Raw genomic sequence first — 25,308 nt, 5'->3', positions numbered from 1 at the left:
CATTCCCTGCCACTCTGGTTCTTCTAAATGAAAAGCCGACCATTTAATTATGTTAGGAGCCAGCACATCAGTTAAAGCCCCAAGAAGTTTCCCTTTCTCGCTCCTTTTAAACCAGTATGAATAAAACATAACAAAAATTACATTCACTTTTAATTGTTTGACTTTTATTTTTTACATGTCCCTATTCTGTCACAATGGCCTAAAAATATCAGGTGCATGACTTTTAGCCCTGCCAATCCCCTTTTCAGTAATACACAAGAAATTAAATACGCGTTAACCAGACCTCAGCAAAGAGCCAGCACAGGCTCCCCAGAGGGATCCCATAAGTTTACACCCGACATACCCTGGGTGTGTGTGTATCTTTATGAGGTCCCTAAATTCTGTTTCAGCAACACATGGCCAAAAAACCCCACAAACAATAAATCCAAATGGAAGGCAGGGCTCACTGGCATACTTTTCTTGGTGGCTATTTCCAAACCTTTCTGTATTTCTGTTACTCTGTTGCTGTATGGGAAGCAGTCTTCTCCCACCCTAAAGAAAACAAGCTTTTGAAAAAGCAAAGAATCATGAGGGCAACCCTGCTCTCTGAAATGAATTTACCGTGATGAAAAGTTCGCTTACAGTAGATTCATAATCTTTTTCCCTAATCGGCTGCCGAGAGTATCCACGTTCCGATACAGAACAAATCTCAGCTACTTAGATTTTGAAGAAAGCTGCCCATTCCATCCTAGGCAATGTATTCTGCAGGAACAAAGGCGCCAGAAACAAAATAATAAATGTACAAGGACTTTTGCAGTCTTGTTTGGGGCAAACCCAAAAAACTGGAAATAAGACTTTTTGCCCATCAATAGATAATGGTTGAATACGTTAAGGCATATTTATAGCACGGAATATTATGCAGCTATTAAAATGAATGTGCACTATATGTATTGTCCCAGAAGGGTTTACAATTTAAAATGAACAAATAAAAAACCTAGCAGTACTAGCTGTGGAGTAAAATAACGTCTTTACAAATTCTCTAAAAGCTTTGTGATCTTGGTTTAGGTAATTGTATGACATCAAAGACAGAAGCAACAACCACAAAAAAAAAAAAAAAAGATAAACTGGCAGACTAGGTCAAAACTGAAAATGTTAATGCTGCAAACAATGCTATCAAGAAAGGGAGAGAAACCCACCACATGGGAGATGAGATTTGCAAATTACATCTCTCATAACGGTCTTCTATCTGGAAGAATTTTTACAACTCAATACTAAAGACAAATAACCCAATTTAAAAATGGACAAAATATATTGCTCCAAAAAAAGACACACTTCTTCAAAAAAAGATGCAGGGGCACCCGGGTGGCTCAGTTGGTTAAGTGTCTGACTTCGGCTCAGGTCATGATCTCACGGTTCCTGAGTTCAAGCCACGCATCGGGCTCTGGGCTGACAGTGTAGAGCCTGCTTGGGATTGTTTCTCTACCTTTCTCTCTCTGCCCCCCTCCACTTGTGTTTTCTTTCTCTCTCTCAAAAATGAGTAATTCTGTAAAAAAAAAAGAGAGAGAGAGAGAGAGATGAATGTGGCCAATAAGCACATGAAAAGAGGCTCAACATCATTAGCCATGAGGGAAATGAGAATGAAAACCACAGTGAAATACCACTGCCCTCCACTAGGACAGCTGTAAATCCCTAAGACGTTAGGAAGCATGAGCAAGTACGTAGTGAAACCAGAGACCTGATACATCCGTGCTGATAAGCAAAGGGATACAACTGCTTTGGAAAAATGTCTGGCAACCCCTTGGCGTGTTAGACAGAGAGTTACCGTAGGACCCAAAGATTTTGCTCCTCGGATACACCCAAGAGAAATGAAAACATATGTCCACACAGCATTATTCATAATAACCCAAAAAGTCTAAACAACCCAAATAGACATCAATTGATGAATGCACAAAGACACCATGGTCCGTCCATACAACAGAATATTACTCAACAATCAACAGGAAGGAAGCGATGCCACATGCTGCAACATAGATGAACCTTGAAAACATTATGCTAAGTGAAAGAAGCCAGTCACAAGCGACCACACACAAATCGACAGAGGCAGGAAGTAGATTTGTGGTTGCCTAGCGCTGGGGGTAGGGGCTGGAAGGGACGGGAGGTTTGGTTTCTTTTAGAGGGGATGAAAATGTTCTAAAATCAGATTGTGACAATGGTTACAGAAGCCTGTAAGACTACTAAGAAACACTGAATTGTACACTTCAAATGGATTTTACATTGTACATTTGTATTACATGTGAATTATAGCTCAACAAAGCAGTTTTTAAAAAATGGGTTGCTTTTCAGAAGTGCCTGGGTGGCTCAGTCAGTTGGGCGTCCGACTCTTGATTTCAGCTCAAGTCATGATCCCAGAGTTGTGGGATCGAGCCCCACGTGGGGCTCCATGCTGAGCGTACAGCCTGCTTAAGATTCTCTCATTCTCTCTCTCTCTCTCTCTCTCTCTCTCTCTCTCTCTCTCTCCCTCTGCTCCTCTCCCCAGTTTGTGCTCTCTCCCTCTCCCCCCTCCTCCCCCCAGTTTGTGCTCTCTCCCTCTCTCTAAAATAAAAATTAAATAAAAAAATTAAAAAAAGGTTCGCTTTTGAAAAAATTCTCTAACTAGCAAACGTAAAAATGGAAAATGAGGACCAGGTACTTGGATTTTAATTATGTGAATTTTTTACCGTCCACTTAAATAAGCCACTGTGGTCATTCAAAATCATGCTTGTGAAATATATTTCATGATGGTATAATATTACAAAACTAAAGCAGAGTACAAAACGATACATATTTATAACGTAACAAAATGAGACTGTTTGTAAAGAAAAGGCTGGAACTAACAATGAGCCTCTAGCCTAGATGGTGGAATTGTGAGCAATTTAAACACTGGGCTTTAGAATTTTCTTTATCTAGGAAACCTGGATGGGGCTCAGTTGGGTTAGGGGTCCGACTCTTGGTTTTGGCTCAGGACATGACATCGCAGCTTCCTGGGATGGAGCCCTGTGTCGGGCTCTGCGCTGACAGCATGGAGCCTGCTTGGGGTTCTCTGTCTCCCTCTCTCTCTGCCCCTCCCCCACTCACGCTGTCTCTCTGTCTCTCTCAAAATAAATAAATGCAAAAAAAAAAAAAACCATAGAATTTCCTTTTTCTAAGTTTTCTCTAATAAGCATGTATTATTTTCCCTTCTTTCCTTCCTTCCTTCCTTCCTTCCTTCCTTCCTTCCTTCCTTCCTTCCTTCCTTTCTTTCCTTTCAGCAGGCTCCATGCTCAACATTGGCCTTGGACTCACAACCCGGAGACCAAGAGTTGCATGGTCTACAGACTGAGCCGGCCAGGAGCCCCGAGCATGCACACACTTCTTTAATCATAAAAATAACGACTTGATTTTTCAGATGAACCACATGTACGAGGAAGTCAAGCACGCCACTGCAACGTATGTAACTAGTTTATTAACGCCCTATATTAACGGATATCTCTTTTTGTTTTTCCTGGTAAAAAGTCCCGTACATCTCAAACTGTTTCACCTAGATAATACTGCGTAACAGGATACTCCAAAACTCAGCGGCTTCAAACAACCCCCATCTTATTCGGTTCACAATTTTACAAGGGTGCAGAATCTGAGTAGGGGCTCAGGCATGAAGTGTTTCCATACAGTCTGAGCTTTCCAAGGTGACCCGCTCTTACCTCTGAGTCCCCGGGGTGTCTGTCAGCTGGACTGGGTCTTTCCTTTTCCACCAGGTCCCTTCTCCTAGTCCAGCTCAAGCCTCTTTGACTTGGTGGCAGGTTGTTAGGAGGGCCAAACAGAAGCTGCGGGGCTTCTAAAGGCCTGTGTCTTGAAGTCACAAGGCACCGCGTTCATCACATTCTGTTGGTCAAAGTGAGGGCCAGCCCAGATTCCAGGGGAGGAGAAAAATCTCTTGAGCATAAAGGAATCAGAGGAACAGTTGGTGAACCCATCTGCAGACAAGGTGCGGGCAGGCCCAGAGGAAAACAATATCCAAAAGAATGAGCCCTTGGCTATTGAGATAGATACTTTTTTTTTTTTTTTAAATATTCATTTATTTTTGAGAGACAGACAGAGTGTGAGTTGGGAGAGGCAGAGAGAGAGGGAGACACAGAATCTGAAGCAGGCTCCAGGTTCTGAGCTGTCAGCACAGAGCCCGATGCGGGGCTCGAACTCACAAATGTCATGAGATCGTGACCTGGGCTGAAGTCAGACACTTGACCGACTGAGCCACCCAGGCGCTGAGATAGATACTTAATAGAAACACTTTGTGTTTGGTAAAAGGTTGTGGCTCTGTGGGCTCTATTTTCCACTGTCTTATAAAGTAAGAGATTCACTTGCCTGAAAAAAATGTTGGCCCTTTCATTTAATAAAAATCAAATGATTCTGTGTTCCAAAACATTACTGTTTTTTTAAAAGTCACGGCAAAAAAAGGGAGAACCTTAATTTCAGAAATTAATATTATTTTGCAATAGCAGGGATATCCAGTAAAAAGTCTAGGCTTTGCAGGCCATATGGTCTCTGTCACAGCGAGTCAATTCTGTTTGACTAGCACAGAAGGAGCTATAGGCAATACGCAAACAAATGAATATGGCTGTGATCCAATAAAACGTTTATGGACACTGAAATCTGAATTTTATATAATTTTCACAAGTAATGATATATTTTTCTTTAAAAAAATTTTTAACCACTCTTTTGCATGTATACAAAACCCAGTCTTAGCTCAAGGGCCATGTAAAAACAGGCCGTGGGCCAGACTGGGCCCATAGGCCATAGTCAGCTAATCCCTGTGCTAGAGTTAATTCAAAAGATACCATACAAATGCCAAAAGGTGAAATAGTCCACTGAGCACCTTATACAAACATCCACATATATTTCCTGTATAAAATACTCAACCTTGGTGGGGCGCCTGGGTGGTTCAGTCGGTTGAGTGTCCGACTTCCGTTCAGGTCATGATCTCTCAGTTTGCGGGTTCGAGCCACCCGTCGGGCTCTGTGCTGACGGCTCAGAGCCTGGGGCCTGCTTCCGATTCTGCGTCTCCCTTTCTCTCTGCCCCTTCCCCGCTCACGCTCTGTCTCTGTCTCTCTGTCTCTTAAATATAAATAGAATATTAAAAAAAATAAACACAGATGTTACTACAGGGCCTCTAAAATACTAGGAGGATCTGTTCTCACATTAAACCTGCCTAATTTGTGAATTCCTCCGGACTCGGATACGGCTCCTAGAGTCTCTATTCAGGGACAGGTGACTACAAGCTGACGTTAGCTGGGGTTCACCTACCGTGCTGACCCTTGTTTGGGACGCCTGGGATTCTCACCAGGCGTCTGAAGAGACACAGATGGTCCCATAATCTTTAAATATGCATCATATGCGTCTGAAAATTCTGGCATTAACCCAGGGCATGGACAATGTGCAATCACCCACCATGTTACCTGCAGGCCTGTTTTCACACAAGACTGATCTTCTGGACCCTTCTGCGTTTTGCCCTACGAGAGGCCATCTCTCTCTGATGCACGTGCGCACACACACACATCACACACACACACACACACACACACACACACACATACACACACACACAAAGGCAAAAGCTAATTTTACGTTACAGCACAGTACAAATGACAATGAGGAAACTTTATGTCCGATCAAGTCAATAAACCCTCAGCCACTAACAAGGGGAACCATGAGATGACACATTGCTCCTTATGATCTCAACTCTTCAAAGTTATGCTTACTACCGCAGCTTCAGGCCTGCCCTTTAACATCTTAATAGGATTCACATTTTACAGGTCTCCTTCAGTACCTACGCTTTGCCATCACACTTTACGTCACCAGAGAGACTCGGTCCACAGAACCTACTGATCCTTCTGAGTTTTCTAAACACCAAGCAGGGACAAGAACCCAGGACCTGAGTTGGAGGTGGATTTGCTCCTGACCCTTTAGAGTATCAGCTTAGCCAAGTCACTTTCTTTTTTTTTTTTTAAGGTTTTTTTTTTTTTTTTTTAATTTTTTTTAATGTTTATTTATTTTTGAGACAGAGAGAGACAGAGCATGAATGGGGGAGGGTCAGAGAGACAGGGAGACAGAATGTGAAGCAGGCTCCAGGCTCTGAGCTGTCAGCACAGAGCCCAACGTGGGGCTCGAACTCACGGACCATGAGATCATGACCTGAGCCGAAGTCGGAAGCTTAACTGACTGAGCCACCCAGGTGCTCCTGGCCAAGTCACTTTCTCACTCAGAGCTGTTTTCTCGTCTGTCAAATGTGAATAATAACACATGCCCCCTCTCCTCTCGAGTGTTGTGGAAAGGTCAAGTGAATGACAACGGCACAACTGCTTTGTAAACATTAAACTGAAGTTACTTTCTTTTATCAGACACTTTCCCCTCAAGCATTAACAGCTATCTTTTGGTCAGTTCTTCAGGGTCTGATAAAGAAGTCTAAATATGGGCACCTTGACGGGCTCCTTCCATAGAAGCATGTGATACTTGATCTTGGGGTTGTGAGTTCAATCAGGCCCCATGTTAGGTATAGGGCTTACTGAAAAATAAATAAAATAAGATTAGAAAAAAGCAAAGCAAAGCAAAGAAAGGAAGAGAAGAGGAGAGAAACGAAAAGAAAAAAGAAAAGACAAGACAAAGAAGAAGAAGAAGTAGTCTAGGGACACCTGGGTGGCTTGGTCAGTTAAGTGTCCAACTCTTGATTCTGGCTCAGATCATAATCTCACAGTTCTTGGGATTAAACCCTGTGCAGGGCTCTATCCTAATAGTACGGAGCCTGCTTGGGATTCTCTCTCTTCCTCCCTCTCACTCTCTGCCCCTCCCCTGCTCCCTCACTCTCTCTCTCTCTCAGAATAAACAAACATTAAAAAACAAAAAAGAAATCTAAACATTTAGCCTATGTTTTGTTTTATTTATTTTGATTTTTTAAAATATTTTTTAATGTTTATTTATTTTTGAGAGAGACAGAGACAGAATGCGAGTGGGTTGGGGCAGAGAGAGGGGGAGGCACAGAATCCGAAACGGGCTCCAGGCTCCGAGCCGTCAGCACAGAGTCCGACGCGGGGCTTAAACTCACGAGCTGTGAGATCATGACCTGAGCCGAAGTCGGACGCTCAACGGACTGAGCCACCCAGGCGCCCCTGTTTTATTTTTAATCACGGCTTCATCTTTCAAGACTGAAGAGTCTTACTTCATTTTAATTTCTCCTCATGGTTTAGTATCTCTTTTCTGACAACAACAATATGAAACTAGAAATTAGTTACAGGAAAAAAACTCGAAAAAACAATAGTAGAAAAAAACCTAGAAAAAATAATGCCACTAAACGACTAATGAGTCAACCAAAAAATCCATGACAAAATAAAAAAATACCTGGAGAAAAATGGAAATGGAAACACAATATTTCAACATCTTTGGGATTGCAGCAAAAGCAATTCTAAGAGGAAGGTTTGTAACAATACAGGTCTACCTCAAGAAACAAGACTAATCTCAAATAAACAATCTAACTTTATACCTAAACGAACTAGAAAAAGAAGAACAAAGCCCAAAATTAGTATAAAGAAGGAAATAATAAAGATTAGAGAAGAAAGAAACGAAGTAGAAACTAAAAACAACAACAAAAAACTAATAGAAGAGATCAATGAGATTAAGAGCTGGTTCTTTGAAAAGATAAACAAAACTGACAAACCTTTAGCCAGATTCATCAAGAAAATGGGAGAACTCACTTAAAATCAGAAATGAAAGAGAAGTTACAACTGAGACCACAGATATACAAAGGATTAGGAGACTACTGCAAAAAATTATACACCCAACTGGACAATCTAGAAGAAATGGATAAATTCCTAGAAACATACAATCTTCCAAGACTAAACCAGGAAAAAAATAGAAAATCTGAACAGATCAATTACTAGTATAAATTTTTTTTAATGTTTATTTATTATTAAAAGACAGAGAGACACAGAGCGTGAGCAGGGGAGGGGTAGAAAGAGGCGGGAGACAGAATCTGAAGGAGGCTCCAGGCTCTGAGCTGTCAGCACAGAGCCCAACACAGGGCTCAAACTCACTAACTGCAAGATCATGACCTGAGCCGAAGTCGGCCGCTTAACCGACTGAGACACCCAGGCGCCCCAATCAGTTACTAGTATAAAATTGAATAAGCAATCAAAAAACTCCCAACAAATAAAACTCCAAGACCAGATGCCTTCACTGGTGAATTCTACCAAACATTTAAATAGTTACCTATCCCGGGGCACCTGGGTGGCTCAGTCAGTTGAGTGTCTGGCTTCAGCTCAGGTCATGATCTTATGGTTTGTGAGTTCAGGCCCCGGGTCGGGCTCTGTGCTGACAGCTCAGAGCCTGGAGCCTGTTTCGGATTCTGTGTCAACCTCTCTCTCTGCTCCTCCCCTGCACGTGCTCTGTCTCTCTCTCTCTCTCAAAAATAAACATTAAAAAAAAAATTTTTTTTAAGAGTTACCTATCCTTCTCAACCTATTCCCCAAAAATAAAGAGAAAACAATGTTTCCAAATTCATTCTATGAGGCCAGCATTACCCTGATACCAAAACCAACCAAGACACTACAAAATAGGAAAATTACAGGTCAATATCCTTAATGAACATAGATGCAAAAATCCTTAACGAAATATTAGCAAACCGAATTCAACAATACATTAAAAAGATCACTCACCATGATCAAGTAAAATTTATTCCAGGTATGCAAGGATAGTTCAATATTCATAAATCACTGTGATACACCACATTAACAAAAGGAATGATAAAAATCACATGATCATCTCAATAGATGCAGAAAAAACATTTGACGAAATTCAACAATCACTCATGATAAAAACTCCCAATAAAGTGGGTACAGAGGATAGAGGAATCATATCTTGATACAATAAAGGCCATATATGACAAACCCAGAGCTAACGTTATACTCAGTGGTAAAAAGCTGAAAGCTTTTCCTCTAAGATCAAGAACAACACAAGGATGTAATGTCCACTCTTGCCACTTTATTCAACACAATACTAGAAGTCCTTGCCATGGCAATCAAGACAAGAAAAAGAAATTAAAAAAACATCCAAAATGGTAAGAAAGAAGTAAAACACTTGTTATTTGTAGATGCAATAGTACCATATAGAAAACCTAAAAATTCCACCAAAAAACTACTAGAAATAATAAATAAATTCAGTAAGTTGCAAAATACAAAATTAATATATAGAGATCTGTTGCATTCCTAGACACTAATAATGAACTAGCAGAAAGAGAAATCAAGAAAACAATCCCACTAGCAGTTTTATCTAAAAGAATAAAATACCCAGAAACAGATTTAACCAAGGGAGTGAAAGACCTGTACCCTGAAAACTAGAAGACATTGGTGAAAGAAACTGACGATGCCACAAATAAATGGAAAGATATACAATGCTCATAAATGGGAAGAATCAGTATTTTTTAAATGTCCATATTACCCAAAGCAGTCTATAGACTGCAACCCCTATCAAAATACCGAAAGCATTTTTCACAGAATTGGGACAAACAACCCTACAATTTGTATCAAACCACAAAAGACCCCATATAGCCAAGCAATCTTGAGAAACAAGAACAAAACTGAAGGTGTCACAGCCCCACATTTCAAACTATACTATCGTAAGCTACAGTGGTCAAAACAGTATGGTACTGGCACAAAAATAAATACATAAATCAATAGAAAAGGACGGAGAGCCCAGAAATGAACCCATGCTTGTATGGTTAATTAATCTACAACAAAGGAGGGAAGAATATAGATTGAGAAAAACGCTCTCTTTTATGGGAAAACTGGAGAGCCACACACAATAGAATGGGATTGGAGAACTATCTGATACCATACATAAAAATAAACTCAAAATGAATTGAAGACCTAAACGTCAGACCTGAAACCATAAAGCTCCTAGAAGAAAACACAGGCAGTAATCTCTTGCACATTAGTCTTTTTTTTTTTTCTCTTGCCCATTGGTCTTAACGATATTTTTTTGGATCTATCTCCTCGAATAAGGTCAACAAAAAGCAAAAATAATATATTGGGACTACATCAACATAAAAGGCTTTTGCACAATCAAGGAAACAAAAAGGCAACATATGGAATGGGAGAATACGCTTGTAAATAATATATCCAATAAAGTGTTAATATCCAAAATACATAAATAACTCCTACAACTCAACACCCCCCCCCAAAAAAATCTGATTAAAAAATGGGCAGAGGACCTGAATACACTTTTTTCAAAGAAGACATACAGATGGCCAACAGACAGACACATGAAAAGATGCTCAACATCACTAATCATCAGGGAGATGCAAATCAAAACCACAATGAGATATCATCTCATACCAGTCAGAATGGCCATCATCAAAAATGCAATAAACAAGAAATGCCGGCATGGATGCAGAGAGAAGGGAACCCCTGAGCAACTGCTGGTGGAAAAGTAATTTGGTGCAGCCTCTGTGGAAAACAGTATGGGCATTCCTCAAAAATTAAAAATAGAATTACTATACGATCTCGTAATTTCACTCTGGGTATTTACACAAAGAAAATGAAAACACAAATTCAAAAAGATATATTCAGGGGCTCCTGGGTGGCCCAGTTGGTTAAGCGTCCGACTTCGGCTGAGGCCACGATCTCATGGTTCGTGAGTTCGAGCCCCACGTCGGGCTCTGGGCTGACAGCTCGGAGCCTGGATCCTGCTTCGGATTCTGTGTCTCCCTCTCTCTCTGCCCTTCCCCCATTCACGCTCTGTCTCTCTGTGTCTCTCAAAAATGAATAAACGTTAAAAAAATTTATAAAAAAGAAAAGACATATTCGCCTTTACGTTTATTACAGCATTATTTACAATAGCCAAGAAATGGAAGCAATCTAAGTGTCCATAGACAGATAAACTGATAAAGGAGATGTGGTGTATATATATCCAATGGTATATAAGCCAGCCATAAAGAGTGAAATCTTTTGTGACAGAATGAAATTTTGTGACAACATGGATGGACCTTGATGGCATTACACGGAGCGAAATAAGTCAGACGGAGACAGGCAAATACTGTGTGATTTCACTTATATGTGGGATCTAAAAAACAAAGCACGTGAACAAACAAACAAAACCAGAAACAGACTCAAATCCAGAGAACAATCTGATCGCGACCAGAGAGAAGGAGGGGATGGGGATGGGCAAACAGGAAAAGGGGATGCAGAGGTACACTCCCCTAGTTATAAGATAAATAAGTCATGAGGATGAAAAGTACAGCACAGAGGACCTAGTCAATAATATTGTGATAACACTGTATGGTGACAGATGGTAAGTACATTCACTGTGGTGACCACGGTGTAACGTCTACAACTGTCAAATCACTACGGTATGCACCTGAAACTAACATGACATTGGATGTCATGTATATACTTCAATTGAAAGTTAAACTTTGTTTTTCTTAAAGTGTACGATCTTGAAATGTTTTCTTTATCCCTGTGCTGGAACTGCCCAGCACTTCCTCGCTGTCATTGGCTACAAAAGGTAGCAGCACATCAGCCCCAGACCCCACTAGAAATAGTCTGAATCATCCTATCCTAAAATACCAACAAGAAGTTTGGAGCCCAGTATCTTTTACGTTTAACACGGACTCTTTTTGTTCTAGATGCATTCCCTTACATTTTCCAATGTAACTCCCCTACTATGGGAGTTTTAGGACTATGCCAACTCCCAACTCCTGTGGTTTCGGATGCGCGGCCAACCATCTTTCAGTTTATTTTCTCCACTGGTTTGCTGTTTTACTATCCATGAATGCTTACGATAAAAATGTACATTTAGGGGCACCTGGGTGGTTCAGTAGGTTGAACGTCCAACTGTTGATTTCAGGTCATGATCCCCGCCAGGGTCGTGGGATCCAGCCCCACACATCACGCTCCTTGCAGAGTGTGGAGCCTGAAGATTCACTCTCTCTCACGGTGCCTGGGTGGCTCAAGCGGTTAAGCATCTGATTCGATTCTGGCTTGGGTCACGGTCTCACGATTTGTGGGATCGAGCCCTGCGTCGGGCTCCTCGCTGATAGCGTGGAGCCTGCTTGGGATTGATTCTCTGTCTCTGCCCCTCCCCCACTAACATGCCCACTCTCTCAAAATAAATACATAAACATTAAAAAAAAAAAAAAAAAAAAGATTGTCTCCCACCCCCCCCACACGCCCCTCTCCCCTGCTCACACATACTCTCTCTCAAAAAAAAAAGTAAACTTAGCCAATCTCAAAGATACTACTAATTGGGGCTTTTTAAATGAAAAACCAGCATCAAAATCTATGGTATCAACAGCCCATCGGCAACAAATATCCTTTGCCCCATTCTTTGATTTTTCTCCTAGCCAGTCCAAAGGAAACTGTCAAAAAACCTTTTAAAGCATCTCTCTCTGTGCCCTCCCAAAAAAGCTTACATGCAACGTGTTTCACCAGTATTCCTTGAACTGTACTTGTGTGTGTCATTGCACTCTTTTACGTACATCTCATATTCACAATAAAACATTATACCCACCGGCTCTCCTTGTCCTCTTACAGGTATTTTCCACCTCAAAACAAAACCCCGTCTTAACGAAACATAATTTATGTTTATCAGAAAACCTGAAGCTCCCTCCCAATATACAGCATCAGCTCAAGCGCCCTGGTATGAAAAAGATCCTTGGTCTACAGGGCACCACAGTCTCCTGATGCGTCACCCGTGCAAGCAGAGCCACCTGCTAGAAACCGTCATGATGCCCCACGCATATGGCAGGGTGACCATTTGTGAAGTGCCACTGGGTTCTCTGAAGACTTCTGGGAAAACGCCCAGTCCGTTACTGCTGCTCCCTAGCATTTTGCTGCCCTGCCAAACCATTTCGAGTTGTACGCGGGTGTGTCTTCCCAGCATTCCTTAACGCCCATCCTGCTCACGGCCGCCCCGCTTCGGCTCCCCGTGCACAGCTGCTTCTCTTCTTGCGTCGTCAGCTATTCTCGGCAAGTGTCCAGCCTCGCAAAACAGCGGGTCAGTGAGGATTATTTTCATGCTTGCGGGACAGACGCAAAGAGAGAAACCCCATTCCTGGTGACAATCTTGTCATTCAAGGTCAACTACGGCAAAGAGGCCATGTATCTATTTGTAAGAATTCTAAGGTTTACATTTGCCAAAGGATTTTGATTCTCAGAATGGTTCTGCTTTGGGGCGTGTGGGTGGCTCAGTCAGTGGAGCACCCAACTCTTGGTGTCCACTCGGGTCATGACCTCACAGTTCGCGGGTTCGAATTTTGCACTGGGCTCCATGATGAAAGTGTGGGGCCTGCTTGAGATTCTCTCTCTCCCTTTCTCTCTGCCCCTTCCTCACGTGTGCGCATGTTCTCTCTCTCTCTCTCAAAATAAATAATAAACTTTAAAAAAAAGAAACCTTTAAAACAACGGTTCTGCTTTGAGTGCTTAAAATTATGGAATGAAATTATAATGTATAATTATATAGCATGAGAGCTCCTACGCATATAATTTTTAAGAGGAGTTTATTAACAAAGTACGCGTGCATACTCTTCAACTGATTTTGGTTTTTTCTTTTGACCCAATGTTTTTGGTATTTACTATATAAGGTCTAGTACTTACTGCTAAATAGGCAGAGTGGGATAGGACCTGAGAATTGAAGTCTTTATGTCTCTGAACCCTACTTACCAACTGTAATAAATTTCAGACCAAAAGTGAGTCATTAAGAAGAAAATCTCCTCGGCGTGCCTGGGTGGCTCAGTCGGTTAAGCATCCGACTTCAGCTCAGGTCACGACTTCACCGTTCATGAGTTCGAGCCCCACGTCAGGCTCTGTGCTGACAGCTCAGAGCCTGAAGCCTGCTTCAGATTCTGTGTCTCCCTCTCTCTCTCTGCCTTCCCCTACTCAAGCTCTCTGTCTCTCTCTCTCTCTCTTAAAAATATATAACATTAAAAAAAATTAAAAAAAAAAAAAGAAAGAAAATTCTTGAGCAATTTTGGTCACGACACAGAATCAAAGTCTCAGGATTTAAAAAGCTACACGCTGCCTAATCCTATCACCCACCTGGGGACTGGTGCCTCCAGACAACAGCAGGACTCGGGGCCAGTCCTTGTCAACTCCAGTCACACACGTTGGTAGCCGAGCCATACTTCGTTATCAACCGTGTTCTTGGTCCTTCAATACCAAGAGAGTAAGTAACGATACTTTTTATAACGATACTTACTTTTTATATATGAGCGTAAATAGATTCACGGGTGCGGCATCCCTTTCGTTCTTGAGTGAGGGGGAGGGGGTGGACTTATAGCTGGCGTGTCAGGAATGCTGCCCAAACCCGACTCTGCCCATGGGAGTGTGCTCTGATTGTGAATGTTTATCCATCTTGTCTACCACTGTGGAAAAGAGACTTTGAAACGTGCTGACCCAGCACATACTCGGATAATTTCAGGAACAGGAAACTCATTATTCCCAAAGGCAGCTGACTGCATCCTTAAACAACTGGAACTTCTAGAGAGTGGTTCTTATCTACTGAAGGAAATCTAATCTCCCGAATGCTTACACATCCTACATCTGACTTGAATCTCACAAATGAATTGGGGGGAGAGGACTCCCAACCTCTGGGTTTCTTTCAGAGATCTGAAAAGGGATATCAGCAGGGGTCAAAGAGACAAGTTTCTCCCTGTCAGTCCTTCTATATTCAGGAGTCCCTTCTACATTTATTTATATTGTATTTATTTACATTATGTCCCTTCTATATTAAGGAGTTAATCAATAATTGAAGAAAGGAAGCCCTTCTTTCTGTTTTATTTATTTTTTTTCCTTGAGAGAGAGGGAGCAGCGGCAGAGAGAGAAAGGGAGAGAGAGAGAGAGAATCTCTTTTTTTTTTTTTATGTTCATTTATTTTTGAGAGAGAGAGAAAGAAGTGCATATGAGCAGGGGAGGGGCAGAGAGAAGAGGACAGAGGATCCGAAGTGGGCTCTGCCCCGACAGCAGCGAGCCCGATGTTGGGCTCGAACTCACTAACCACGAGATCGTGATCTGAGTCGAACGCTCAACCGACTGAGCCACCCAGGCGCTCCGGGAAAGAGACAATCTCCATCTCAGGACCGTGAGATCACGACCTGAGCCAAAATGAAAAATCAGACGCTTAACCGACTGGGCCACCAAGACGCCCCTCTTCTTTCTGTTTTAATCTACGAACAAAAGAGAGTGCGGTCACAAGTAGCTTAGTAACATCTCGATTTTAAATTTTCAGATAAATACAGCTCACATTTTATTAGAGATGAACGAGGGGTCCACGAAAACGGAAAGAATTAGAAGCGCCGAAAAGACGACCGTTTTCTGAACGGGTCAAAAGAGCAGTGTGAGTGGAAAATTTTGAAACCGTGGACACAAAAGAGTTGAAATACAGTATCCGTAGAGAACAGCACTCTGTAGAGACTTAAAACGAAGGATCCCCTCTAAGCGGCCTGCACAGGGTCTCGGGCACCAGGCACAGAGCAGAGAACCACCTGTCACGATGACGAATGTCTTCAGTAGTAGTGACAGCACCCGGTGGGGGACCTGCAGGTCACCAAAAGCACGAAGTGCTTCCCTCACCAAAGGCGAAGCTCTCCTATCCCCACGAAGCTCCTCGAATACAAGCCGACCCAGATGAGACAGAGGCGCGCGTTTCTCTGCAAACAACAAAGAAGGAAGACAGGGCTTCCGATTGGAAATGGAAACAGCGCATCGAAGTGCCACCTCGGAACACGAGAGCCACCCGAACGAGCACAACCCCTTGAAAACGGACTGTGTGGCCACGGACACCCTGCGGCGTCTTCACTGGCTGCCTCGAGCCTTTCTTGAGCTACACGCTCACGTCAGAGGAGACAAATCACTCTTCGGGCATCAGTGAGTAAGGCCAGGACTGGCTCACCACTCATTCAAATACTTGAGCCCTGGAGAAGGAAGGAAGGAAGGAAGGAAGGAAGGAAGGAAGGAAGGAAGGAAGGAAGGAAGGAAGGAAAGGAAGGAAAGGAAGGAAAGGAAGGAAGGAAGGAAAGGAAGGAAAGGAAGGAAGGGAAGGAAGGAAGGAAGGAAGGAAGGAAGGAAGAAGGAAGGAAGGAAGAAGGAAGGAAGGAAGAAGGAAGGAAGGAAGGAAGGAAAGGAAGGAAGGAAGGAAGGAAGGAAGGAAGGAAGGAAGGAAGGAAGGAAGGAAGAAAAAAAAGGCCATAATTGCTTATCCCAAGAAAATATTTTATTCAATTAAGTATCTCTTGAAACTTGCACCGGTCTTGACCTTATTAGCATTAGATCGACAACAGCAACAGAATTATGCCGGTAATAATAAACAGAAGTAACAGCGACAGGCACTGTTCTTGGGGGTTTTTATGTAGATTAACTCATTTAATCCTCAAAACTACCTTCCTGGAATAGAGGGACAACCCTGTGAGGTGGGTACTGGTCCTACCCACCTCGTACAAAAGAGGAAACTGAGGCACAGACAGGTGAACTTGTCCAGGGTCATAGAGCTGGCAACTGGTGGGACCCCGTCAGTCTCGCTCCTAAGTCAGAGCTCAGGCACTAAGCCGGACCACCCGGCCCAAGTCTGCAAGAAAGCATCAGGTCACGTTTAAATCGCTAGGGCTCCCCAAACCGGAAATCTTTAACATTACTTACTCTCTCTCTTTTTTTTTTTTAAGTTTTATTTATTTAAGTAATTTCTACACCCAACATGGGGCTCACACGACCCTGAGATCAAGAGTTGCATGCTCTTCTGACTGCGCCAGCCAGGAGCCCCAAGATTATTTACTATCGTCATGTGTTTTCCATCAGTTGAATATTTTAAATAAAATTTTGAAAGATTTTTGTTTCTCCCTTTATGGAAGACACTGACACAAAACTGAAGTCACTTCTCTTTCAAGGGAATTTTTCTTCCAAGGGCACAACTACGGAAAAAGGGGAGAAAACCTAACATTTACTGAATGTGCCATGACTACTAATTCTGCCAGATGCTTTTATTTTATTTTTTGTTGTTATTTTTTTAAGCTTATTTTTAATGTTTGTTTATTTTTGAGAGAGAGAGAGAGAGAAAGAGAGAGAGAGTGTGTGAAAAGGGGAGGGGCAGAGAGAGAGGGAGACACAGAATCCGAAGCAGGTTCCAGGCTCCAAGCTGTCAGCACAGAGCCCCACGTGGGGCTCGAACCCACGAACTGCAAGATCATGACCTGAGCCGAAGTCAGACACTCAACCGACTGAGCCACTCAGGCACCCCCAGATGCTTTCATATTCCTTATCTCCTTTTGTCCTCGTAACAACATGGCAAGAAATACCAAACCCATTTTACAGATGACAAGACTGAGCTTGAAAGGATAAATAACTTGTCCAAGACAAATGAAGCGTTCGAATCTGAAACAGCTCCAGTCCAATGCCAACCAAAAAATGTGACCCAGGCATCCAATGCAAAGAAGAGAGCAGTGGGGCATAAACTGGCCGTGGGGCACGGGAGCAAACATTTCTACCAGCCCCCTTGTCCTGGCACTTGGTCCACATTGAAGGATGAAAACGTCCTCATCCTCAAGCAAATGTCACTCATGCGGTCCCCACAGAACGCCCTGAGGGAGGCTGAAGAGGTGGGATCCCCATTTTGCAAACAAGAAAATGAGGGGCACCTGGCTGGTTCAGTCGGTGGAGCCTGTGACTCCTGATCTGGGTGGGGGGTGGGGGTTCGAGCCCCACGTTGGGAGCAGAGATTACTTAAAAATAAAACCTTAAACACACACACACGCACACAAGAAAATGGAATGGTTTGGGGAAAGCCTGCAGAGATGCTGGGACTCAAACAACAGTGCTATGTGTCTGTGCCAAATGGCAGCAACGGAGCCCAGGCTGTGACGCTCCATTTTACTCTGGTCGCCTCAGGATGGCGGCTGTGACCAGCTGAGCTCAGAGCTCCTCCCCAGCCACCTCTCCTGCAGCCCGGCTCCATCGGACTCGTGCCTTCCCTTGTCCTTGTCATCTGACCTCCTGAAAACCTGCACCGTCTCCCAGGGCCTTATAGGTAATAAACCTTGAGTGCCTTTCCAGATACCAAACTTTTTTCTTCACTTCTAGATACGAAAAACCCCAGAGTTATTCTTTTTCTTTTTAATTTTTTTTTTTTAGCATTCATTTATTTTTGGGAGACAGAGAGAGACAGAGTGCAAGTAGGTGAGGGACAGAGAGACAGGGAGACGCAGAATCGGAAGCAGGCTCCAGGCTCTGAGCTGTCAGCACGGAGCCCGACGCGGGGCTCGAACTCACGGACCGCGAGATCGTGACCTGAGACGAAGTCGGACGCTTAGCCGACGGAGCCACCCAGGCGCCCCCGCCCCAGATTTATTTGTATTCTCTTGTTCCTTCTCCTCCTCTCAGGATTATTGATTTCCGTTGTGGTATTGTGTCTTTCTTTACATATAGATCGGATCGTCGTACGAGACGAGTGGGAGGTTCCCCCCAGGTTTCATAAAACTTGTCAGTGAGTTTTTAAACTTCGACTCCCTACTTCTCATCATAAAACCTATGCCCTTAAATGTCATTTGTGTAAAGCAGAGAGACCGTGACACTTAAAACTGGTCATTGTTTATGTATGCCCTCCCTGCGTCCACAAACGATGACGCGGCTCACCCGTTCCTGCCACATTTGGGTGTCATTTCCAATGGTTCCAGGTGGAAGCTCCTGCCAGAGGGGGAGCCGGCGCTCAGCAGATATCTGACGGACAGGGCTTCAGCCCCTGACTCTCAAGAACACACTTCAGGGCGGCACAACTTCTCAGAAACCTTCCTTCGTAACGTTTCCAATGACTAGTGAGCGGGAAGAGTTTCGAGAGCAGCTTAGGACTAGAGTCAAGGAACCTGCGTTTCCTGTCATGGGGGTCTGGACCATGTGGCACTGCACTGTCAGTGTCCCAGCCAACAGAAAAGAGTCCCAAATCTATACCAGAGGGTCTGAGGAAAAGCATGGGGTGGAAGATGCTTCTAAAGAAACACATCATGGAAGCTGTCTTTAGAGTCTTCTATCCTAAGGGTAGCTCTTTATTATCTCTTATCCTAAACACTGTCGTCCCTGCTCTACAGCTCAGGGTCTGGGGGCTCTGAGTACTACTGAGGAATGCTTCTGAGAAACACCCAGGTCCTGCCTGTGACCCTCCCCTAGACAGAGGGGGCCCTTGATTATGAAGGCAGATTCTCCTTTTACCCAATACAACACGGCCTTCGCGAACTCCATTCCGAGGTACTAATTCTGCAGCATGTGAATCCTCTTTCAGTCGACGATGCAGAAAACGCATCCGTTAGGCGCTCAATAATGACCTCAATTCATCACCAAGCCAGACGGGAAAAATTGATTCTTGCATTATTTATTCAAGCCTTGTCTTGGTATAAAGCCAGATTAGGAAAAGGCCATACACCTGGGCTAAGTCATCCTGAGTCCCCAGCCCCGGGTCACAGTTTCGCCCATGGCCTTCACCGAATTCCACAAAAATTCATTTTCTTGTCTAATGCCCTCTAACAGCAAACTTCCCTCAGAACCGGGTGGTGAAAATGAAACCAGTGTTTGTTCTGGTAGGAGACAAGGATGGTTCTGTCACAGCTTTGTCGTGGCTCCTAAAGAAGTCAAGTTCAAATGTCAAGGTCCTTAACCAGGACTGTGCACAATGTTATGGTAAATATATGTTTCCCTCTCCTTCTTTACAATTTGATATTTTTTTTACCTTGTTCGGTGTTTGTTTTATTTTATCTACGCCTTCCTTGTTAAGTCTCGAGGACTTCTGGAGAGTAGACAGGTTATAAAGATTTCACCTTCATCACTAAAAAGAGTGATTCTGTATTGCATCTTGATTCACTTAGAAGGCTACTTCTCAGGAAATGAGACTCTGCTTCGGAGTATTCTTCACATTTCAGTAATATCTAGACGAAGCATGTGTCTGTGATGAAAAGGACGGAAAAAGAAAAAGAAAGAGGATTTCAAGGCCATATGCTTGGGAAGCAAAAGAACAGAGCAGAGAGATTTGAGAAGGAAATTAGTCTTTAGGAAGTCAGGTATCAACAGGTTTCCACTAGCTCGTCTGGGTAGCGGTGGGTCATGTATACACGACCCGGAGACGAACTGACACAGGGCAGCCCAGTGCTGGCCAGGCAGACGTGATTCTAGTCCCATCTGAAGACGATCTCTTTCTCGATGCCTGTTTTCTCATGAATAAGATGAAGGAAGAGGGGGGGGGGGTGGGGATCACAAGTAGCATCTGGTTCTAAGCAGATTTTATGATTTTTTTGGAAACAGAATCTAAGAAATGAAGAGAACCTGATGAAAAGGTGCAAATCCGGAGTCACTCCATCACATACATACTGCGTGGAGAATTTCCTAAGGGATGTGTACGCGGGGGGGAGGGTGGGAGGAGTAAGCAAGACGATCTGCTGGGTTTGGGGAGAAACTCTCAGAATGTCCATTTATGGTCATTTTTTAATCTTCTTTTAAAAACATTTTTTTTTTAATGTTTATTGTTGAGAGAGACAGAGTGCGAGCGGGGGAGGGATAGAGAGAGAGGGAGACACAGAATCTGAAGCAGGTTGCAGGCTCTGAGCTGTCAGCACGGAGCCCGACATGGGGCTCGGACTCACGGACCTCGAGGTCATAAACTGAGCCGAAGTCAGGTGCTTAACCAACTGGGTAACCCAGGTGCCTCTATTTTTTATCTTTGATGGAAAAGAAATGCCTCTTACATCAACACCGGCGCCCTCGTTTGGATTCACATGCAAGATGGTCCCCATCATCTGCGCAGTTTATTTATGGTAGGATGTCATCTATGTGGTAGAAAAAACACAACTGGGGTGCCTGGGTGGCTCAGTCCGGCAAGCATCCAACTCTTGGTTTTGGTTCAGGTCATGATCTCACGGTTTGTGAGTTTGAGCCCCGCACCGGACTCCATGCTGACAGTGCAGAGCCTGCTTGGGATTCTCTCTTTCTCCCTCTCTCTCTGCCCCTCCCCTGCTCGTGCTCTCTCTCGAAATAAATAAATAAAACTTAAAAAACACACACACGCAAACTTTAAGTAATGAGGTGGGAGTGACCACAAAAATATTTTATACCATCCAGAGCTGTTCTAGTTTTCTCATGGCAAAATACATAAAAGAATTGTCTTGGGGCGCCTGGGTGGCTCAGTCGGTTAAGCGTCCGACTTCGGCTCAGATCATGATCTCACGGTCCGTGGGTTCAAGCCCTGCGTTGGGCTCTGTGCTGACAGCTCAGAGCCTGGAGCCTGTTTCAGATTCTGTGTCTCTTTCTCTCTGTGACCCTCCCCTGTTCATGCTCTGTCTCTCTCTGTCTCAAAAATAAATAAACGTTAAAAAAAAAAAAAAAAAATTTAAGAGTTGTCTTAAGGATGATTAACATATTCTTCTTTTATGTAAATACAACCTGTTCTAAATTTACTGACCTACTCCATGATCACAAGTAGCCGTCACTAATATGCTACCTGGAGGATATTTTTATTTTTTTTATTTTTATTTTTAATTTTTTTTAATGTTTATTTATTTTTGAGACAGAGAGAGAGACAGAGCATGAACAGGGGAGGGGCAGAGAGAGAGGGAGACACAGAATCTGAAATGGACTCCAGGCTCTGAGCTGTCAGCACAGAGCCCGACACGGGGCTCGAACTCACAGACCGTGAGATCATGACCTGAGCCGAAGTCAGACGCTTAACCGACTGAGCCACCCAGGCGCCCCTTGGAGGATATTTTTAAATGAGCTTTTACTTAGTCCCTTCAAGGTAAAGATGAGGTTCTAAAAAGTTCAAGAAAATAACTGCTTTTTGGAAAGAAACTCGTATTACGGAGACGGCAATTTGAAAAGGGGTGCTTTTGTATTTACAGAGAACTTAGAAACAGTTTTCTAATCCATTTTAAAAATGTCAGTGAATGTAAAAAGTGTATTTCAACCCTCCACCATCATTATTAATATAAACTGAAATACATTTTTCGGGAATTTAATGAGATCAGGGAAAAAAGGAAATTCACCAAATTGTAACCAAATGTTCTGCATAACTGGTAGATGGTTTGAAAATGAAATTTGCTGGTTAATAAATATAGTCGTTAATGAACTTCAACTATTTATTTGGATCAACGTATCTCGGTGAGATAACTTTTTTTTTTTTTTTTAGCTCTTATGAGTTTTCAAGCCAAATAACAAAATAAGTTGAATGTAGAACCACACTTGTCAAATCGCAGACTGGTCACAAAGATTTTTAAAAACAATGACACAGGACGCCTGGATGGCTCAGTCGGCTAAGCGCTTGGACTCATGGTTTCAACTCATGTCAAGATCTCACGGTTGGAGAGACTGAAGCCCGAGTGGGGCTCTACGTGGACAGCAGGGAGCCTGATAGGGATTCTCTGTCTCCCTCTCCCTCCTCCACTCTCGCAACTAACAAGAAAGAAACAAAGACAGAAATTCATCCGTATACTTTCATTTAAAAATACATGGGGGGCCTGGCTGGCTCAGCTGGGAGAGCGCATAACTCTTGATCTCAGGGTCATTAAAGCCCCATGTTGGGTGTAGAGATTATTTAATAAACTTTAAAAAAATAATAAAAATTGGGGCAACTGGATGGCTCGGTGAGTTAAGTGCCCAAATGTTGATCTGGGCTCAGGTCATGGTCTGACTGTTCATGGGATCGAGCCCTCCCCACCCCCCAGCACTAACAGCGCAGAACCTGCTTGGGATTCTCTCTCTCCCCCTCTTTCTGCCCCTCCCCTGCTCACACTCTCTCTCAAGAGAAATAAGTAAACATTTCAAAAAATAATTAAAATTAAAAAAAAATTAAAACACATAACAATAACGTTCTTAACAAGAGCAAGATTTTGGCTGTTAATACTTATTTTATCTTTAATGCATCTTTAAAACTTCTTTGTGTTCGGGCTACTTGGGTGGCTCAGTTGGTTAAGCATCTGACTCTTGGTTTCCGCTCAGGTCACGATCTCACGGTTCATGGATTTGAGCTCCACATAGGGCTCTGCGCTGACAGTGCAGAGCCTGCTTGGGATTCTCTCTCTCTCCCTCTCTCTCTCTGCCCCTCCCCCACTCATACAGTCTCTGTCTCTCTCAAAAATAAGGAAATAAACTTAAAAAAAATTCGTTGTGTTCTAGGGGCACCTGGGTGGCTTGGTTAAGCACCCCAACTTCAGCTCAGGTCATGATCTCGTGGTTCATGAGTTCGAGCCCCACATCAGGCTCAGCACTGACAGTGCTTGGAATTTTTTCTCTCTCCCTCTCTCTCTGCCTCTCCACTGCTGGAGATCTGTCTCCCTCTCTCTTTCAAAATAAATATATACTTTATATAAAATATAAAAAATATAAGAAATAAAATAAACTTTTGAAAAGTTCAAAAAAAACACTTGGATACCTATAAGAAAATTAGTGATAATCACTCGAGTTTATCTCTGTTTCTCCCATGCTCACCAAAAGTAACAACTTTCAGAATCATTTGTCACTTCACAGTTTCTCCCAAAACAATCAATAATGCTTATAATCCAGGGACTTCCTGGGATGGCTACCCCCCCACACACACCAAAAAATAAATCCTTTATATCAAGTAAATATATCTATTTCACAAACAGAAATATGCAATTATTTCTGCCTATCCAAATTCAATCTGTAAAAGATTTCTTCCCATCCACCATACCTAAGAGTACATCTTGTTTTCCTAATTGTAAATACCACATGTTCAACATTTAAAAAACGTCAAACTATAGAAAGATGTAAGTAGAAAGTAAAAAAAAAAAAAAAAAAAAAAAAAAAAATCACCTATGATTCCCTCCCCTCCTCAGAGAGACCTGTAATGTTTTAAAACGCAGGCTGTGTCCTCACTCAACCTATCACAGTCCTACACAGCGGTGACACTGAAGTCCATAAGCATGTGTAAGAGTTACAATGTATTTCAGTACACGGATGCATCATTTCATTTAACCCCAAACATATCACACTAATGGATATCTATATTCTTTCCAATTTGTTTATGATAAGAAAAGACCTGTGTTTTGGTTTTGGTTTGTAAGGAAACAGGATAAAAGGGTCTCTCCTCAGCTGGTATACCCAATGGTTGTAAGTAAACGTTTCTGGCACAACTCTTATTTTGGACTACTCCACACGCCATCAGAACAGCCTTTTCTTCCGGTAAATAACCAAGTAGAAATGAATTCTTAAATGGTCTCTTGTTCTGGAGGTTCAGAGATGGGAATAAATTTGTTCTGAAACAGTATTTGGCCACTCTGGTTAAGTGGAAAACAATCTGTACGGAAGCTTTCTTGAACTCTTGCAGAAATCTCTCACATAAGGAAACAAGTACTTTCTTAAAAACAGAACATAAAAGATTTATATTCGTAATTCTAAAAAGCTCTTATTTTGAAATCAGTGAAAAATTGCAGTTAATTTATCAATATCGAAAAGTCATCCTGGCTATGTTCTCACTCAACACACTTTCCAAGACCATTCAGAATGGTCGGGACTTTTAGGGGCTCCTGGGGGGGCTCAGCCAGTTAGGCATCCGACTCTCGGTTTCAGCTCAGGTCATGATCTCAAGGTTCGTGGGTTCAAGTCCCACAATGGGCTCTGTGCTGACAGCTTGGAATCTGCATGGGATTCTCTCTCTTCTCTGCCCCTCCCCCCTCAAAATAAATAAATTTAAAAAAAAATGGTCTGTGACTCTTAAAACATAAATTAAAGAGACTTTTTTAACAAAATGTAATATTTATGGCTTTTTGCGTCAGTTAATATTTAAAAATAATAATAGGATAGGAATAATTCTCTATTAAGTAATCATCTGAGTTAAATATACATTACCATCTTTTGATAAAAGGCCCTTAATTTTCTACTTAATTCAAGCTTTAAAAAATAAAAATCAATTAAGGTTCAATTTTAAAAGAAACGCATTATCCAGGGACTAATTTTAAAGCCCGCATCCATCTGAAATAGTCCATAATTTAGGCCTTCTGAAAACTGGCAACCGTAGTTAACCGCTGTCACAATAAAACACATCCACACAGAGTGGGAATAACCGTTTATCTGGATGACTGTGGTTTATAAGCATGACCTTTCCTTTCCTTTCGCATTTGTCCCTTCAATCTTCTTCAGTGTTCTCAAGCACTCTTCCTCTTCAGCCAAAGAGAAATGTTACTTCCCATATTACGTAAAAGAGTTAAATATTAAAACAGGGAATTTTGGTATTTTTTAAAATATTTATTTATTTACGTAATCTTTACCCCCCCCCCCAAGTGGGGCTCCAACTCAC

At 42.6% G+C, this 25,308-nt stretch overlaps 1 protein-coding gene across 3 annotated transcripts in view; it reads right to left on the bottom strand.

Moving 5' to 3' along the window:
- Nucleotides 1-25,308, bottom strand: part of PIP4K2A (phosphatidylinositol-5-phosphate 4-kinase type 2 alpha) — a 186,599-nt gene that overhangs the window by 141,274 nt on the left and 20,017 nt on the right. The window contains exon 1 of one of the 3 annotated variants that reach the window (XM_019460562.2): nt 3,696-4,012. The exons of the other annotated variants lie outside the window; for them this stretch is intronic. The gene's annotated coding sequence lies outside the window, so the exon portion shown is untranslated. Of the gene's footprint in view, nt 1-3,695; nt 4,013-25,308 lie in introns of those variants that run through there. 3 annotated transcript variants of the gene reach the window in all.

The sequence above is a fragment of the Panthera pardus genome, unplaced genomic scaffold (genome assembly GCF_024362965.1).
Source record: "Panthera pardus isolate Hobbes unplaced genomic scaffold, ASM2436296v1 HiC_scaffold_6, whole genome shotgun sequence".
Lineage (NCBI taxonomy): Eukaryota > Metazoa > Chordata > Mammalia > Carnivora > Felidae > Panthera > Panthera pardus.
The sequence above is the reverse complement of the archived record's forward strand: the minus strand, read 5'-3'. Positions and strand labels throughout refer to the sequence as shown.